Raw genomic sequence first — 18,588 nt, forward strand, 5'->3', positions numbered from 1 at the left:
TTTCAGCAGGTAATCAGCAGAGAAACGTAGGCAAGCCTGGCAAGCCCGTGGACAGTACCTACCTGATCAGCGTCTTAAAGCCAATGTTCTGTGGCAGCTGACCAGATGTGATGGATGCACTCAACCCTTTGACCAGACTGGCAGTGGTTTGGTGCAGGCTCTGGAGAAGGTAAAAGCCTGAGCAGTCACCAGGCCAAGAACTCCTCTAGTTTCAATCTGTTCTCTGAAAACCCACAAAGGTGCAGGGCGACGCAGTGAGAATCAATACATACGAACTTGGAACACCAATCATGTGATTTATTAATGAATAGTGGGTGGCTTTTCTGAGACTCATTTATCAAGAAACAAAGTTGTAGGTACACGGAGTCTTCTGCATACCTTTCTGATGGCATGTTAACTTGACTACAAGCCAACCACGTTATCCCATAAAAATGACAGCCTAAGTGAGCCTTCTTTGAGCTCTCCCTGCTGGGCAGGGTGGCTGTATGGTGGTGATCTGCCCTTGAACTGGGACGCCGTTCAAGGTTGCTCCTCAAAGCAGAGAGATCTTTCACCAATGGCATATCTTTGGTAAGCGACCGACATCATGCATAACCCTGTAGCGTGATAACTTTGATTTTGCCTTGATAACTTTGATTGTATGCTGAATTGATGCTAACGAAACATTCATATGTAGTCCTTTAGACACAAAACATTGATCAAGTCTGGGGCTAAGTCTGGATCCAGATGCACGTACATTCCCCTCTGAGATGGAGTTTAGAAAGCAAGGGGGTACATTCTGAACCTCATGACTCAATGGGAGGGCATCCCTTACTCTTGTTGTCTCTGGTCTCTCTGCAGATCATTCTAACATGTGTATAACTCAGTTTTCCTTAGTATGTTTCTTCCATGCAGTCATTAATAGAGTGAACCTTGCCATTGAACTTTAAGTCACACTTTTACAATCTTGTATTAAACCACTTTTGTAATACCTTTGACAAATCACTCATTCATGCCAAATTGATGTAGTCAGCAGGATCCTAAATGAGGATTTGCAACAAATTGGCATAGTCAGCAGGACCCTAAATCAGGTTTCGTGACAGCAGGCACACTTGCATTGAAAGTCTTGAATGCTTGAACAGAAAATTCCTTGAATTGAGTTGGTTTGCTGTAATTAAAAGAGAATTGACTGCTATACGGAGAGAACACAAATTAGCTGTGTTGTACATATTGTAATTCTGTAGCTTCATCTAAACTGCCTTTTCTTCCTGCAAATTACATCAGAAAGGGATTTCTGTTCCTTCTTTCTCAACAAGACAAGCTGTAGTCTTTAGTGATAAGACATTGATTCTGCTTTAACTTGTTTTATTCCTTATTTCTGTGGAACAGCAGTCTGCTGGACATCACCAGCAGCCATGCGATGTAGGGTAAATGTTGTTAACAGGAGGGTGGCTGGCTGCTGCAAAGTGCTCTTTGTGCTATTGGGCTTTTATCACTTGCAATTGTAATTAATAACAGATAAAATTGTGAAGGAAAGAGCTGAGTAAACAAGCTGGAAAATGTTATTTTTAAATGCAGATATTAAACAATGTGAAGCCTGATAAGGAACAAACTGTACTATTCATACTACTGCATATCTTGCATCAACAGATTCTCATGTCAGTGTCCAGATGATTGCCTGCTAATAATATCCTCTCTTCTGCCTTAGCTTTGTTATAACACAAAGGATGTTTTCTCTGCTTTTCCTTTTCCTCTTCCGCCACTGATGCAGCAGAAAGTTTCCTTTGCACTGCCACTGATGCAGCAGAAAGTTTCCTTTGCAGGTGTGCCGTCTGGAGTGGCTCTGTGCCTGCTGCATCAGGTGCACAGCGAGGGAAAGTGGGCAGCAGGTCCCAGAAGGTCCTGGCGAGTGGGAGCTGCTCTGCTCAGCGTCCCAGAGAGGATGGTCTTCCCAGTTGGTCTGTCATGCTGGGACCAGCAGAGGTCTTTTAAAATGTCATCAACTTTGCTGCTACGTTTTTGACAAAAACAAAAACTTTCAGGGTACTGGAGCTTTGCTTAATGTTTGTGTGAGGCAAAACATGGGATTCAATAGCTCACCAAAACTGGGCACCCGAAAGCATACGCTTATGCTCCAGACCTCATTCTCATTTATAATCCACTGCAATAAACAGGATTGCACATGTCACTGTGATCATCTTCTCAGCATTTGTTTAGTAATGTGCGTCAAAGTTGTTCTGTGTTTTGATCACCAAGGGATATTGCACGAACATTGCAAATGTATATTAACCAGTGTTTTCCAAAGTGCTGGGGGACACAGATGAAAAAAGCAATTAAAGTGATTAAGTGTAGGGGTAGTTGTTGTGACTGCTGAGATCATATTGGGCCCACACTGAAAGCGAACCCCTTAGCAGTACCACCTATTCTGTTTTCACTTGGAGAGTGAGAACATGCGGTCTATAAATCCACTATCTATCTCCAGAGATGTCCAGAAAACGGCTTCTACTGCTTTCCCCAGCTCATCCTTGTCCAGACTCTGGGAAGTCCCAGCCAGCACACTGCACCCATGCACACAGCAGCGGCTGTGTAGCAACAGCTGAATGCTGTTTTCCCCTCTTGCTTAAAACCAACTATTTTTGTCCACAGTAATATCCTACCATAAATCTGGTCTAGTAGTGGTGAATATTTCCAAAATGCCATAAAACTTCTGTCACGGTAGTCCAGCAGACTTCAGGGTGTTTGAAATTACAATCTTTAATGCTCTGCCTTGAATTGCAGGCAGTGTAAGGGAGCAGGTGCCTGATGCTAACAGGTAGGCTGTCTTTTCCCTGCCTGCTTTTACTGAGAATTTGCTATTTATAAAAATTGGCACATCTTAAAGGGACTTGAACAGTATAGTTGTGACTTGGAAATACTGAAAACAGAAAAGACAAAAATAAATGCTTTTATATATAATGAAAGTGTATACAGTTACATACTGCAGGACAAAACCACCTCTGTATCTTGAATGACTGAATAAGCTGAAATCAGAAACTGAAGTAATGTGTACAACTTGGAACTAATGGTTAATAAATGCATGCAATAGCTTTATATTTTTAAAGCCAACACATGCATTTGAAACTATACAACCAGCTGTCTCTTAATAGGGCTGTTAATCTTTTCCACCTCACTTCTGAGATCTAAGTGTATGATTTGAGTGTAAATATTTGTTTTTCCTAAGTTCTTCTTCAAAAGTGTGAAAAACTCAAACACTTAAATTATTAACCACACACAATGATGCAACAAGTCAGATGCAATATGAGTTTAATAGAGCAGTTATTAAGAAAAACAACCTTGCACAGAAATACTCATAAAGATTTACTGATTTCTTATCTGAATGGAAAAGAATAATCAGTTAGCTGCCAGGTAAATACCTGCTCTGTTTTCTTCCCCTTTGGTTTTAGAAGGTACTAGGACAATGTTGTAAGAACTATTTAATGAAAAATTAACATTCGTCTGTGGTAATGTTTCAATCATTAACTACTCAAAACCTATGAAGGATGCTATTACCTGTTGCAGCTATAGTTTACCTTCATAAAAATACTCCTCTGAGTGATGACTATGAAGGTGTGGAAGACACTGCTCTAAGAAGTTGAGGAGATTATGAACAAATAAAACTTTTATAGTAATTCTTTGTAGTACCTTGCTTTTCTGTATATTTTCTTCCATATATAAGAAGAGCACAGGGCATGGGGTGTGGTAAACGGTAGGGGGAACTGACTGGTTAGGTCAGAGTATAATCTCTCTCTTACATATGCGAAGCTATGCGTCCAAAAACATATTCAGTTGTGAGAATTATATCTGTTAAGGAGATAATTACATTGGTCCATGTGTCCAAAACATATTCGGTTGTGAGAATTGTATCTGTTAATGAGATAATTGCATTGGAAACTAAGAATTCCTTGGGAACAGTTTCATTTTCAAAGGCTTTCTCACTTCAAGATTCTCTGTAATAGAACATTTTTAAATTGAAGCTGATTATACTTGAAAACTCATGTGTCTCCAAAATTGTATCTGTTTGTAAGGGCTGGAAATTCCCCTCATAACAGCAACATGTAGACTGTAGCAGTAGCCGTATTCCTTAGTAAAGCAGCCTCTAAGTAAATGATCACCAGTCCAGGGCTGCAAATTCGGACACAAAATTATTATCCTTAATGCGTATTACTCCTGAGTCATCTCCCAGCAAATATGGCCTTACTTTGGATTTTGAGTGTTCTTTGCAGAGAAAACCCTACTGATTATTGCGGTCGGTGAATCCTTTGCCTGGGGACATTCTTGCTAAACGTTGTCTGCTCTGAATATGTCTTAGTATTAACGAGATTTTCCACAAGTAGGTGGAAGTGATAGCCTGCATATATCTGGTTTAAAACTGAACTGCAAGTTGCTTTGCTTGTTGTAAAATATAAACACTTCTTGCTAGTCAGACTTACGAGAATAAAAGGTATTCTTTAACATCTGTAAAAGGTGGAACCTGCAAATATTGTGTCTTCTCTTCCCCTGATTGAGTTCCATGTACTTCCATCTGTGCAATGTCTTCTTGATGCCAATATTCTTCATACAAGTATTGTGTCAGGTCCTCTAAATCTTGCATGTTTTTTCTTTTGGTAAAACCATCTGAGATTTATTTGAGCACCAAATATCTTCAGACAGACAGATACTCAAGATAGAACTAAGGCTTAGCCCTGCTACTAACTTTAATGTACTGGAAAGAAAGGTAAGTGTAGTCAGTTATGAGCTAAAATTACACCTGTAATAGCAAACTACATCTTTCAATACTGCTGATTGTAAAAACTTGCTTTAGTCTTCCCTCAGGGTCTACATAAACATTACTGGCTAAGAAAAGACAGCAAATCATTACATTGCTTTGGCTTCCATCAGTCACAGTTCACATAATTCATGTAAGGAGATGGAGCTGAGCTGTTTGGAGGCATTAACATTAAAGAAATATCTGATCTGTGGGGACTGGGACTATTAATTACATGAGCATGAACCACTTGTTGAGAATGGAAGTATACCTTCATCCCTCAGACGTGCCAGTCAAGTGTCCTCTCAGGTGAATGTTCCACTCAAATGTAGAGAGGCAGAGCCGAGAAAAGTTGGACCCAAAGCATTTACTTGGTGTCTTGAAACAGATCTGAATTCAGGGGGTTGAAGATGGATGATTTGAGTGTTGTCATAGGAAGTTTTTTGCATTCCAAGAAAGCCAGAATGCCTTGCTCCAGTCCTGGACTGAAGAGTAGTTAATGTGTGTGTACTTCACAGTAAGGAGAAGCATGGGGCCCTATTTCAGAAACAGGCAGCTGAAAACACTCAAGCTTTTCTTAAGCTGTCATTCTTCCTTTGCTATTTCCAGGCACCAGAGAGGGAGAATGGACTCTGGCTTTCTTGCTCAGAGGAAAGTGCTGAGAAAGAGAAGCCTCTGATGTTCTTACCCTGGAATTGCCTCCACTTCTTGATAAGCTGGTGAAGGAGAGGAGGGGCTGACACTCAGGTGTGCTCAACATCTCTTTGGAATGACTTATGCCAGAAAAAAAGTATACATATTCCTCCAATGGATGGGAGAAGAACAGTTTGCTCATGTTTGCAGTTAAGGCTTTCACAGAAAGGTTTATGTTGTTTAGCGCCTAGCACCGCTGAATTCCTTGTGCCTGGGTGAGTTTATATAAATGTGGTAGTTTTCTGGCATAGTCTGTAATGGATTTTTATTTACTTGCTAAGAGTTCACATGGGTAGTGTCAATGATGAGATTTTAAAGGGTAGCTGGATGTTTATTGGACTTGTTTGGAAGCAGCATTATCAAGCATCCTACACCTAGAGCTGGAGATGAACTCTCATACACTCCTCCTGGGAAACACTTAAATGACATGGCAGTTCAGCTCATTTTGAAGCCATTATGTCTGCCAAAGGAGATCATTGTTGGTAGGGAATCTGCAGAGATATCAGTGGGAATCACTCTCTTGGGGACTGGGGAATCATTCTTTTGAGGATTGTCATACCCCAAAAGGCAGGGGGTATATATTACACCTGTTTACGTTTAGATGAAAACCACATGCAGAGTCTCTTAATATTCTTTTCTTTCCCTTTGCATTATGCATTTATTTTTCTGCTAAAGCATTTTCAGTGTGCTTTAAGCAGGCTCCTGGGAGTTGCTTCTGTCAAACCACAGCCCTGGGTGCACAGGGGATGGAGCAGTCAGAAACTGACCAAATGGTGCCAGTGTACAGCAGTTCAACTGCAGGGAAGTGATGGGGGCATCATAGCTGTGGACCTGGAAAAAGCAAAGCCAGAAGAAAGGACTAGAAGTTTACCTAGTCTGGAGCTCAACACAGTTATGGAAAGAGCATATATCATTAGTTATTTCTCTGCAGGTCCAAAGGTTTCTCTCCAGTTCGGGACGAAAATACTAGTTTTAGCCACAAGACATGTATACAACAAAATGTAACTATAGATAAAAAACTTGCAGCTTTCACTCCTGAATCAGTCTGTCTTTTGCAGTCTCTGAGAAAGGATTTGCTTTTAATTTCTCATAAGATTACAAAACAGGTGATAGATTTTATTATCCATTCTCCCCTGCAACTAATTTGAACATGAATGAATCAAATATGTTGAGAGAATATACAGTGGATGAGTATCTTCATAATTATTTGGAGAGTATCTCAACTCCCTTACAGGCACTGCTTTGTTCCCTTGATAAAACGGCTGTTTCGTGAGGCACAGGATGATGCCCACAGAACAAGCAGCTGTATAATTACTCTTCATGGAACAAGGTGTTTGCCAGCTCCTGAGCTTGTTGCTATTCACTGAGATGTGTGTGCTCTCCCCATAATATTCTTCTCTTTCTAATCCCGTTGTAATTCAGTAAATGCTGCTTGATGCCGTATCTCAGAAGGACTGTGAAATACACTGCTCTTTCTCAGAGAGCAGCGAGGAACCTAGGAGTTACTTCAGGCAAGACGACTCACATCCATTCCATCCCAAACTTGTTAACCTTAAAATGCACCTGGCTTAGTGTTGGGCATCAACTTGCAAAGCAACAAGTTCTAATACAGTCTCTCTGAATTTACTGCATTTTTTTGTTCTTTCTACTGGCTCCACAACTTGGTTACTCTCGCTTCCTCTCACCTGAAGCTTAATTTTCTGTGTGCTTCCATACGTTCTGTTTCCTGAGGTTTCGAAAGTTGGTTTTGAGCTTTTTTCCAAGACTGCTGCTGAGTGTGACTTTCTCTCCACTTGAAGACACTTCTTTTCAAGCTTTGTCCAGGAGCAAAGTGAACAGACTGAATTAATGCAAGTGGTAGAAAGTCCCAGGCAGCTGCTGGAAAGGGTTTACGCTGTGTAGGGGAGTCTGAGACCTGCCTGAGAGGCTGACTCATGGAGGCCAGCTTAGCTTAAGAAATTAGAGAAGCAGAGGATATCACCCAACTAAAAATTGTAAGAGGGACACAGTGACCAACAGAAGGTAAAATACATTAAAAGCAGAAAAAAAAATCCCAAAACAACAAAACCCCACAAAAAAACAACAAAAGACCAGTACACAGATGGGGGAAGCAGGAAAATATTAGGGGACAGAATCATTATTTCTGAAGTTTTCTCACATCAATTCTAACAAAGAAGTCCTGATAGCTCAGTCTCTTTCTCAATCAGAAATGAATGTATGTCAGTCCAATGCAAACTCCAGAGGTTCTTTCCCTTTTTTCTTCAGTACAGAATACAACATGATCTGTTTTATTTTTTACTTTGGTCAGTTCTTTGTTCTCATCAGTGATGGGACCGTGCATTGAGTTCGTCACTATGAAAAGTCTCAGCTATCTGGTGATAATCTGTGGGGAACAGTGATACTAGAAAACAGTTTCTCTGAGTCTGAGTCAGACCTGGGCTTGTAAAGCTGGAGTAAGTCACCCAGTACCTAGTAAATATTGTCAGGCATGGCAAGCTCTGTGCAGGAGAAGTAAGTCTGCTGGCAGACTCGTGACAAGTATTTCCTGCATTGAGTTGACAGGGTAACCTGGTAAGCCTAGGTCTAACAAAGTCCAACAAAGTCTGTAGTTGTTCATGCGTATAGACTTGGGCATCAGCAATTCTTGGTCAGAGACCTTGTTAAGCAGTTTATCTGCTGTTTCTTGCTGTACAAAGACACGCTTGGGGACCTGTCTAACTGAACTCGGGAAAGCTCTGAAGTGGGTTATTGATGCAGTGCTCTGTGAGGGACTGAAGTGTGTTTGAGAAAATTTGTTCCAACCACAAATGGCCATGTATATTTAATGTCTTCACACATCTTTTTAAAGCACTCTAAGGCAGTTGCAAAGTAACACTCACCACATTGTTTTCCACTTTGGTGAGCTTTTTTTGTTTTTTGCAAAGTACATACAAGTGTGAACAGCCTGTCTGACTGCTGAAAGGGCAGGAAACCAGAGTTTCTCATCACTGGACTTCTTAAAGCTGCTCACTCTTTCTGCCCCTCTCAATCAGTATTGCTCTTCTAGAAGCAGCCATGTTTCCTTAAGCACTGTGCATTGAACCAGAAACACCACCACCAAGGAGCAAAAAGGCAGAAAAAAAAGTTTGCATTTTTAAAAATAGGTATGTTTTGTGCAAATAAATATTGAAGGATTTCCTTCATACATTTCATTTACCAACTGGGTATTGCTTTGGACCCCTGACCATGAGTCCTCCTCGCCATTTGACAGACAACTGAAAGTCATCTGTGTCTGTCAGAGTCAGAAGTTTGTTGATTCCACGATTCTCAAATCTGTCATTTAAGGCTAATAGCAATCAGCTGCTTAACTAAGGAAAAAATCAGCAAGCTTGTGATGGCAGTATCTCTGCCATGAGAATCTAAAGATATAAACCAGACAAGGCAGAGGTACTATTTTTTAGTTACTCGGGTTGATGTATCTAAAAAAAGAGACAGGGCTTTCAGCATGCCGTGCCTTCTCGAAGTCTAAAATAGAAGCAGGAACTTTTAAAGCTAAATGTAGAATTCCATAGGAGAAACCTCAGAGTTCGCTGTGAAGGTCACTGCTACCTTTTCACTGGAGGAATTGCCTGGCTCTACTTGAAATGAGAGCTAAAATTAGCTCAGCACCATCTCAAAAGTCCAAAAATCCATGTTGTGGGCTGAGCTATCACATCCTGTTGCTAAACTTGTATTTGCAATATTTTACTTCCTTGCTGAAGGCCCACCCTTTGGCAGGTACCACAGCTTCTCTTGGCATTGCAGAGCCACAAAAACTACTTGTGTTCATGTTTTTACCTTGCTGTAAGTTCAGTTGAGCATTATCTTTCTGCATAATTTTGCATTTGCTGTAGGCTACAACTATGCACATTAGACATGAAAGTGTGATGTACTTGTTACACTACATATTCGCTGCAGTTAATCTAAGCCAATAGTAACCACTCTCAAGACTTCAAAATAACAGCCCCACAGCAAGTAATATAGAACAGTAAAGGGGATTGAGAACCCACAACTCAAACCTGCTTAAAATGTCAGTTTGAAATACCACTAAAGATTAGATAGAACTAAAGTTTCCCAAAACATTCTCTGTGCTGGACAAAATGCCTGGGTCGATTTGTAGTGTGGAACTGAGTTCTCATCTTCCCATTTGGTAGTCCTGACTTTCTCTTCGTAGTGTAGGTGTGCAGAAAAGCATCTGCTATGGTGCTGGCAGGCACACAGGTTTTTACTCCCCTGCATGTGTCCAGTCTGTGGGGTCAGTGACTGCACCCAGACAGATTCTGCATGTTCAGAGGACTTTATTTACTCTTCTAGCTAGTGGATTTAGTCATTTTGCCAGCAGGTTTTCAGTCATAGTTCTGGCTTTGTTGTACCTGTCAAATACCTTCCCATGGGTTTTTTCTTTGTACTGATGAGGAGCTTTATTCAAGGTACTGGTTTCTCTACTTAAAAAAAGCAGATGTCCATTAACTGCCTGAGATCTTTGGCCACTGCTTCAGTACACAGCTAAGCTTAGGAAAAGTACCGCACTGGCCTACCTACCTTCCCTGAGTGGCTAATGCTAATAATAGCTCCTATCAGAAAAGGATGCTAGAACTAAAAGATCAAAGTGAGTTGTGGGAAAAAAAGCTAGTGGGGATTTTCACTTTCACACCTAGCTATTTAGGGCATGCTTTTTGTTCATCTTTTCTTTTATCCATCCTGCCTTAACCACCATCTGCTCTCATTTCTTGTTAAAGCAGCCAGCAGACCAGATTTTATGTGTCTCTATTTCCTAGATACCTTAACTTTCATTAGAGGCCATTTTTCGTGTGTTTTTTTTTTTTTTTTTTTGTGACACTGACTTTATTAATGACATGCTTCAACTCTTTGGATTGGCAGTCAGCACAAGTGTAACTGCAATAAACTAAACATAGTGCCAGTCAGTTTTAAATATTTACATAAATATAGAAAGTATTCTTACCTGGAAAAGCTGTAGTGATCTATGTATAAAACACATTGGAGGTAAGAAACACTTAGAAAAACTTCTAATGTATGCAAGACAGAAAACAGTTTATTGAAAAGCATTGTTCTCAGAGGGTTTCCCCAGAGTCTCTGAACCCATGACTCTGTCATGTTGTGTCTGATGAACTATGACTTTGATGGTAACATGGTGCTAACTCTGCTTTCTACATGTTTTTGTTTAAGCCTGTTGCTTTGATATTAGAATGCTGGATAGAAGAAATCTAGGAAAGGCAATGAATGTTAGCTGGGTTTAATCTAATCCCAATGAGCAAAAGAGCACAGGATACCCTTCCTTCCCAGACAACGTGGCTTCTTCACTTGGCTTTGACAACAGCAGCTTTCAGCCCACTTTTCCTTCCTAAGCAAGGTATCTCATGCTCTGTTCAGGATTGCTTCTGGCACATCTTGCTTTGGTAGCAAAAAGCCTCCGTAGTACCTGCAGTGCTGTAAGGAAGTGCTGGCTTGTATCTAATTAACCAGTAACTCAGTTTTCTGTAGACCATCAGCTCTTCTACCTTCGACTCTAACTTCCCAGAGTTGCTCTATATCTAGGCATGTGTAAGACACGCATCACTGTCTTGCTGAGTTGGAACATTATATACAACTGTTGAGGATTAGGAATAATGGCTCGTACTCCTATCTGCCAGAAAATTTAGTTCTTTGTAGCTATTTTGTTCTACAAGCATAGTTAATTGCAGAAAGTAAGGCAACAGAAGCCTTCAATGCCCTAAATACTTGTTCTCCTCTTTTTTGCTTCATGTTTATAATATATAGTCGGAAGTGGCCTGTACATACCCCGTTACTGGCAACATGTGCACAAAAAACAGGTATGGTTGTTCTTGACAGAAAGGAGCATCATGGAGATAGATAACCTGTGACATGGGCTCTGACCTCATGTATCTCATAACTCTGTTCCTGCATTGTCTGTGTTATCTGAGCACCAGTAACACTGACTTGCTCTGTGGATTCAGGAAACTGCTTTTCTGCCCATAGAAAGAAAAGAAGTTCTTAGCCCATTTGGTAGGAAACTGTGTCCTGTCCTGCAGTAGCTGAAGACTGAAATTGGAAAGGAGAAAGGAGAGCAGGAAGGGAAACAAGCTGACTGAAGCAGTAAACTCTTTGTTCTGTTTAGAGGATTTTGACTACCCTTTGGCATTATTTCCTTTAACAAGGAGATTTTATGTTTAAGATATTTGGGCCCTGAGAAGGGCTACACAAAAAAGCGCAAAAGAATCTAGACAGTTCTTTTAGGGCACAAAACACTACTCTGATTGTTCCTCAGGTTTGAAGCCAAGTGTCTCTAATACCGGGCATGATGCTTTGCCATGACACAGATCTTTGTTCCTTCTGCATGACTGATGCAGTTGCATAATGCCCCAGTGGTCTTTTATATGGGAGGCAGGCTAATTCTGGGCATAACCATTATATCACTGGCATGCGGTATCTTAAGTCTTGGTCTCACAAAGTTCCAAGCACCTTCAACAGCATACTGAAAACCAGCACTGCTTCAGCAGATGCAGCATCTGGAAAGAGGCGCTGGCAGAACGGGTGGCCAGGGTGTCTCCCTAAGTATCTTGTGGACAGATACTCTTTGGTTAAGTGAACACCTAGGAGTGTTCACATTGCAGGCAGAGGCAGAGTGGGTGTGATTCCTACAGGACATTGCATGAAGTATTAACTTGTGTCTGTGGTCATTAGGTTAAACTGTTTCTTATGTTTCTATACATTTTACACTCTTGATTGTCCCCAGTGGATTGCAAGGAGGGCAAACAGAGGCTGTAGAGAATTTCGCTGAAGGAAATGATATATCTGACAGTATTGTCTGTGCAAACACACCCTGAACTGTTAACCCTGCAAAGTTTAACATCACAGTTTTGATCAACTTTTAGAGGTAAAAGCAAAGGCTTTAGAGCTTTTACGTCTGCAGTACTGTTAACTTTGAAGTTATCATAGTCTTTGTTTTGGTCTGGGATGTGAAACAAAAACAAGCTGTTAAAAAAACAAAATGAGAAAAATACCACAACGTACAAACTTGTGGTCTGACTTAACTCTTAGAAGCAGACACTGTATGAAGGTGTTACTGCACTTCCTGAGTGCAGGGCCTGATGCCTGAAATCAAGCTGTGAGACATTACTCACCCAGGCAGCGCAGGGAAGGAGTATGAGCCTAGTGAGGAATAAGAGAAAACAGAGCCTCTTTGACACTGTCTTCACTGGACAATGACACTTGATTGGACCTATATTATTTCCCATACTCGCTCTTTGCACTGGGGGAACACCTTTCAGAGCCAGCCAGCCTAACTGACCATGTAGGTACTCATTAAACTCCAGGAAACAGAAAGAGTTTTGTGTCTTTGTGGGCTTAATACAGGATCCTATAATCACCACAACTGCAACCCTGCCTTCCTGCTGGCCCCAGGGAACCACTGCCAAATCAGCAAGGTGGGAACAGACCTTGGCACCACCCTAGAAGGAACCAAAATCTGGCATAGCCTATGTGACCACTAGGCTAAGCACCCTCTTTTCTGCAGACTTTGCTGGGAAAACATATGATTGCCTTAAGCTCTTGGTAGTCTGCCTGCTTCTTAATTAGTGGACCACTTCAAATGAAATTGCAAAAGAGTTTGGGCCTTTGGAAACTTTGCCAAGCTTCAAACAAACGAAATGAAAATACATTAATTATATCAGAAAAAAGTGCTTTGCACTAACATTGCAGTGAGTTAGGGAGGACAAATGGTATCACACCTGTGTGTGAGGATGATCTGTGAAAGTAAAATCCTGCAAGAGAAGTGGCACACTGAAACTGCATGGCAGCGTCCGAGAAAATGGTTAGTTCTGTATCTAGTTCAACTTGTATGTGTTTTATACTTTATTTGGTGAGGCTGTCTACTACAGATACGCTACAGGCTATGAAATGAGTACTTTAATGGAAGCACAACAGCTAGAGAACAGGGAAAGCGTGGAACACAAGAGCAGAGCACTTACAGACCCATATGGGGTGTGAAAATGCTGATGTGGAGCTGGTGGGGTAGAAAAGGTTAAACTAGAAGAATGAAATGAGGGGAATGAGCTTGGAAAGAAGTCAAGAGAAATGAGAGTCAATAAGCTAAAGTTGCCGGGGCAGGGGAACCTCAATCCATCCTGCTGCTACCAGTTTGATGCTGGTACCAGCAATAGATGTCCAGAGCCTGGAGAAGAATCACAGGTCAGCAGGAGAGCACCTGAAGGGCAGCACAACGGAACTCCAGCCAGTAAGTCAGCTGCACTGGGGACTCAGCTTAAATGCCCCCATGCAAACATGCACATCATGGCAAGTAAACAAGAGGAGTTAAAGATGTGCGCTCGCCTGCAGGGCTATGATCTTACTGGCATCACAGAGATGTGGTGGGATGGCTCCTACAGCTGGAGTGTTGGAATAGAAGGATACAGGCTCTTGAGAAGGGGCAGGCAGGGGAGACGAGGAGGGGGTGTCACCCTCTGTGTCAGTGACGAGCTGGAGTGCACAGAACTCTGCCTGGGATGGATGAGGAGCCAACCGAGAGCTTACGGGTCAGGATTAAAGGGACAGCAGGGACAGGTGATGTTATAGTGGGGGTCTACAACAGGCCACCTGACCAGAAAGATCAAGTGGGTGAGGCCCTCTATGGACAGATAGGAGTAGCCTCACATTCACATGCCCTGGTCCTCATGGGGGACTTCAACCACCCCAGTATCTATCAGCAGGACAATACAGCAGGGCATTGCAATCCAAGAGGTTCCTGGAATGTGTTCGTAATAACTTTCTTCTCCAAGTGACAGAGAAGCCCACGAGGAGAGGTGCGATGCTGGACCTTGTTCTCACCAACAAGGAGGGGCTGGTGGGGAACATGAAGCTCAAGGGAAGCCTTGGCTGTAGTGACCATGAAATGGTGGAGTTCAAGATCCTTACGGCAGCGAGGAGGTTGCACAGCAAGCTCTCTACGCTAGACTTCAGGACAGCAGACTTTGGCCACTTTGGCCTCTTCAGGGATCTGCTTAGCGGAGTGCCATGGGATAAACCCCTGGAGGGAAGAACGGCCCAAGAAAGCTGATGAATATTCAAGGACCACCTCCTCCAGGCTCAGCACCGATGCATCCCAACAAAGAGGAAGTCAAGCAAAAACACCAGGAGGCCTGCAGCAAAAAGGAAGCCACCAGGGGGTGGAAGCAAGGACAGGTAGCCTGGCAGGAATACAGAGAAATTGTCTGAGAAGCCAGGGGTCAGGTTAGGAAAGCTAAAGCCTTGATAGAATTAAATCTGGCTGGGGACTTCAAGGGCAACAAGAAAAGCTTCTATAGGTACATAGGTGATAAAACAAAGACTATGGGAAAATGTGGGCCCTCTCTGGAAGGAAACAGGAGACCTGGTTACCTGGGATATGAGAAGGCTGAGGTACTCAATGACATTTTTACCTCATTCTTCACCAGCAAGTCCTCCAGCCACACTGCCCTATTAACAGACGGCAAAAGCAGGGACTGGGAGAATGAAGAACCACTGAATGTAGAAGATCAGATTTGAGACCATCAAAGGAACGTGAAGGTGCACAAGTCCATGGGACCTGATGAGGTGCATCCATGAGTCCTGAGGGAACTGGCAGATGAAGCTGCTAAGCCACTATCCATCATGTTTGAGAAGCTGTGGCAGTCTGGTGAAGTTGCCACTGACTGGAAAAGGGGAAACATAACTTCCATTTTTAAACAGGCAAAAAAGGAAGACCCGGGGAACTACAGGCCAGTCAGTCTCACCTCTGTACCTGGCAAGATCATGGACCAGATTCTCCTGGAAACTGTGCTAAGGCACATGGAAAATAAGGAGGTGATTGGTGACAGCCAACATGGCTTCACTAAGTGCAAATTGCGCTTGACAAATTTGGTGGCCTTCTATGACAGGTTTACAGCATTGGTGGATAAGGGAAGAGCAACTGATGTCATCTACCGGGACTTGAACAAAGCATTTCACACTGTCCTGCACAACATCCTTGTCTCTAAATTGGACAGACATGGATTTAACAGTGTCCTGGGTTCAGCCAGGACAGGGTTAATTTTCACCAGAAGCCAGGAGGGACACAGCAGGGCTGGCTGACCTGGCCTGGCCAAACAGAACAGAGTATTCGATACCTTGTGCCACCATGCTGGGTTCTAGTTGGGGGTAGCTGGGCGACTCGAAGGCAATTGCAGCTCGGGAGTGCATGCATGGCAGCAGGTGGTGAAAGTTGCGTTATGCATTCTGCGGGTTTGTTTTGTATATTCCCCTTATCTGTATCATTGTTGTTACTGTTCCCTTTGTTTGCTGTTCTGTTAAACTGCCCTTATCCTGACCCACCAGTTTTTTGCCTCTTTTTTCTTTCTATTCTCCTCCCTACCCCAGCGGGGGTAGACGCAGTAGAGCGACCACGTGGCCCTTCTGTTGCCAGCCACAGCTAAACTGTAACAGACAGATAGACCATTTGGTGGATAAGGAATTGGCTGGACAACTGCATGCAAAGAGTTGCAGTCAATGGCTTGATATCCAAGTGGAGACCAGTGATGAGTGGTGTTCCTGAGGGGCTGGGATTGGGACTGGCGCTGTTTAACATCTTTGTCAGTGACATGGACAGTGGGATGGAGTACACCTTCAGCAAGGTTTCCAGTGACACCAAGCTATGCGGTGCTGTCGACATGCTGGAGGGAAGGGAAGCCATTCAGAGGGACCTTGACAGGGTTGAGTGGTGGGCCTGTCCAAACCTTGTGAAGTTCAGCAAGGCCAAGTGCAAGGTCCTGCACATGGGTCAGGGAAATCCTAAACACAGATACAGGCTGGGCAGAGAAAGGATTGAGAGCAGCCCCGAGGAAAAGGACTTGGGGGTGTTGGTTGACGACAAGCTCAACACAACCTGGTGATGTGTGCTCACAGCCCTGAAAGCCAACCGTATCCTGGGCTGCATCACAAGCAGCATGGCCAGCAGGTCAAGGGAGGTGATTCTGCCCCACTGCTATGCTCTGATGACAATCCACTTGGAGTACTGTGTCCAGCTCTGGACCCCTCAGCACGGGAAAGGCATGGAGCTGTTGGAGCCAGAGGAGGCCATAAAAATGATCCGAGGGCTGGAGCACCTCTGGTGTGAGGAAAAGCTGAGATAGATAGGGCTGTTCAGCCTGGAGAAGAGAAGAGTCTGGGGGGACCTTATTGTGGTCTTGCAGTACCTGAAGGCGGCCTACAAGAAAGACAGTGTGTAGCGATAGGACAAGAGGCAATGGATTCAAACTGAAAGAAGGTAGACTAGATACAAGGAAGACATTCTTTACTGTGAAGGTGGTGAGGCACTGGAACAGACTGCCCAGAGAAGCTGTGACTGCCCCCTCCCTGGAAGTGTTCCAGGCCAGGCTGGATGGGGCTCTGAGCAACCTGGTCTGGTGGAAGGTGTCCCTGCTCATGGCAGGAGGTTGGAGCTAGGTGGTTTTTAAGGTGCCTTCCAACCCAAATCATTCTATGATTCTATGACTAAAATACAGTCAGATTAGCAATAGTTTCTCCAGACGTAACTACTCTCTCCTCTGACAGGTCGCAAAGGATTGTGAAGCACTTTGTGCAAAAGTCACTTTTTTAATAACACATTTTGTATAGGGTGATGTTTTAGAAACAAGTTGCATGTTTTTTATCACCCATATATGTTGCTGTGTATTCCAGTGACAGTGCTATTTGTGCGGCTCTTTAGTTTGTCCCATCTTTAAGTAGGACACGCTTCTTTTCCGACAAACTGTTATAACTTCGTTTCAGCAGCTGAGGGCACTCCATGACCGGGTAAGTGGGAAACACGGTCGTGCCAACCGCTAACCTGAGGCAGGAGAGCAGGAGTTTTCATGGCGGAAAGCAAGCCGTGAGGGTGGCCAGGTGAAAGGCCAGCTCTGCCTGTCAAACCAGCATGAGCCCAGTACGGACTGCAGGGCTACCGGCGCGTGTGACTGTGCGAGCGTAGTGAATCGGCTCAGACTGGCATACTGGTGGTGGAAAAGCGTATTAGTGGCACTGTAGGAAGGAGGTTCAGTTGTGAGACAGTCCAGAGGCCAGGAAGGTGTCACTGATACTGGTTTCACATAAAGACTTTGTTGCCCTGGCAAAATCACAGCCATGAACACAGTGCCAAGGCTCTGTAATATGCAAGGAGTTCTAGTTCCAGGACTTAATGCACTTCTTTCTGGAAATTTAAGCCTTCAGACAACTCTTTTTCCCAATGCTAGGGTAAGAACAAGCAGTTGCTGCCAAGACCTTCTTCCCATAAGCCTGTAATTAGGCCACTTATGACTCTGTCAAATTCCCATTCCTCATCTGACCCAGGGATTTATGCACACCCAGGCTTCCCAGATCCTTAATAATCAGGCTTTTATGAAAAAGCTGTACACTTGTATCAAAATGAAGCTTTAGGGATAAGGGATTACTTTTTTTTCTGGAGCCAGAGACAGAAGGCACATCTGAAGCCTGAGTTCAGGCTACATTTGCCCTCTTTCTTGGCAGGGTCACTGCAGTGCTGCATACCGATCCAGCTACAAAGCTGCTGCTATCTTAGCTAGCTTGCAAAAGAGCTTCTTGTGCAGGCTGCAGGTACACTTGAGCACTCTGCTGATGTAACTTGGAAGAAAAAGTGGGAGATTACAGGGCACTGGTTGGGATGGTTTTCCTCTTGCAAGACATGAAACGGTCACTTTCAAGCCTTTACATTCATGTTACTTTACCTAAGAGAACAGTTTTGGAAGGAAAAAGTTAACTATATTAATCTCAAAATATCCAGTAGCTCTCCACAGAAGCTAAGAAATGTAAGTAAAGTAAGTGTAAAAAATGTAAGTGCCAGCACATAAGATCTTAGAGGCCTCAAGTTTGAACTTAGTACCTACAGCTAAAGTTACCTGATGAGTTGTGCATCTTTGGACTTAGAAGACAGGGCAGAACTTGCAAGAGAGTGGAAAGACTGGAGAAGAGGAAAGATGCAGCAGCAGTTTCAGAGGCAGAAAGGGCAGAAACACAATTCATCATTGACTTTAAGAATGCTGTCAAAAATTCTTATTCTTGCAACTGCTTTTCCTTCGTAAAACCTCGCAATGAATAGTAGGATAAAACTG

The sequence above is a fragment of the Opisthocomus hoazin genome, chromosome Z, assembly GCF_030867145.1.
Source record: "Opisthocomus hoazin isolate bOpiHoa1 chromosome Z, bOpiHoa1.hap1, whole genome shotgun sequence".
NCBI lineage: Eukaryota > Metazoa > Chordata > Aves > Opisthocomiformes > Opisthocomidae > Opisthocomus > Opisthocomus hoazin.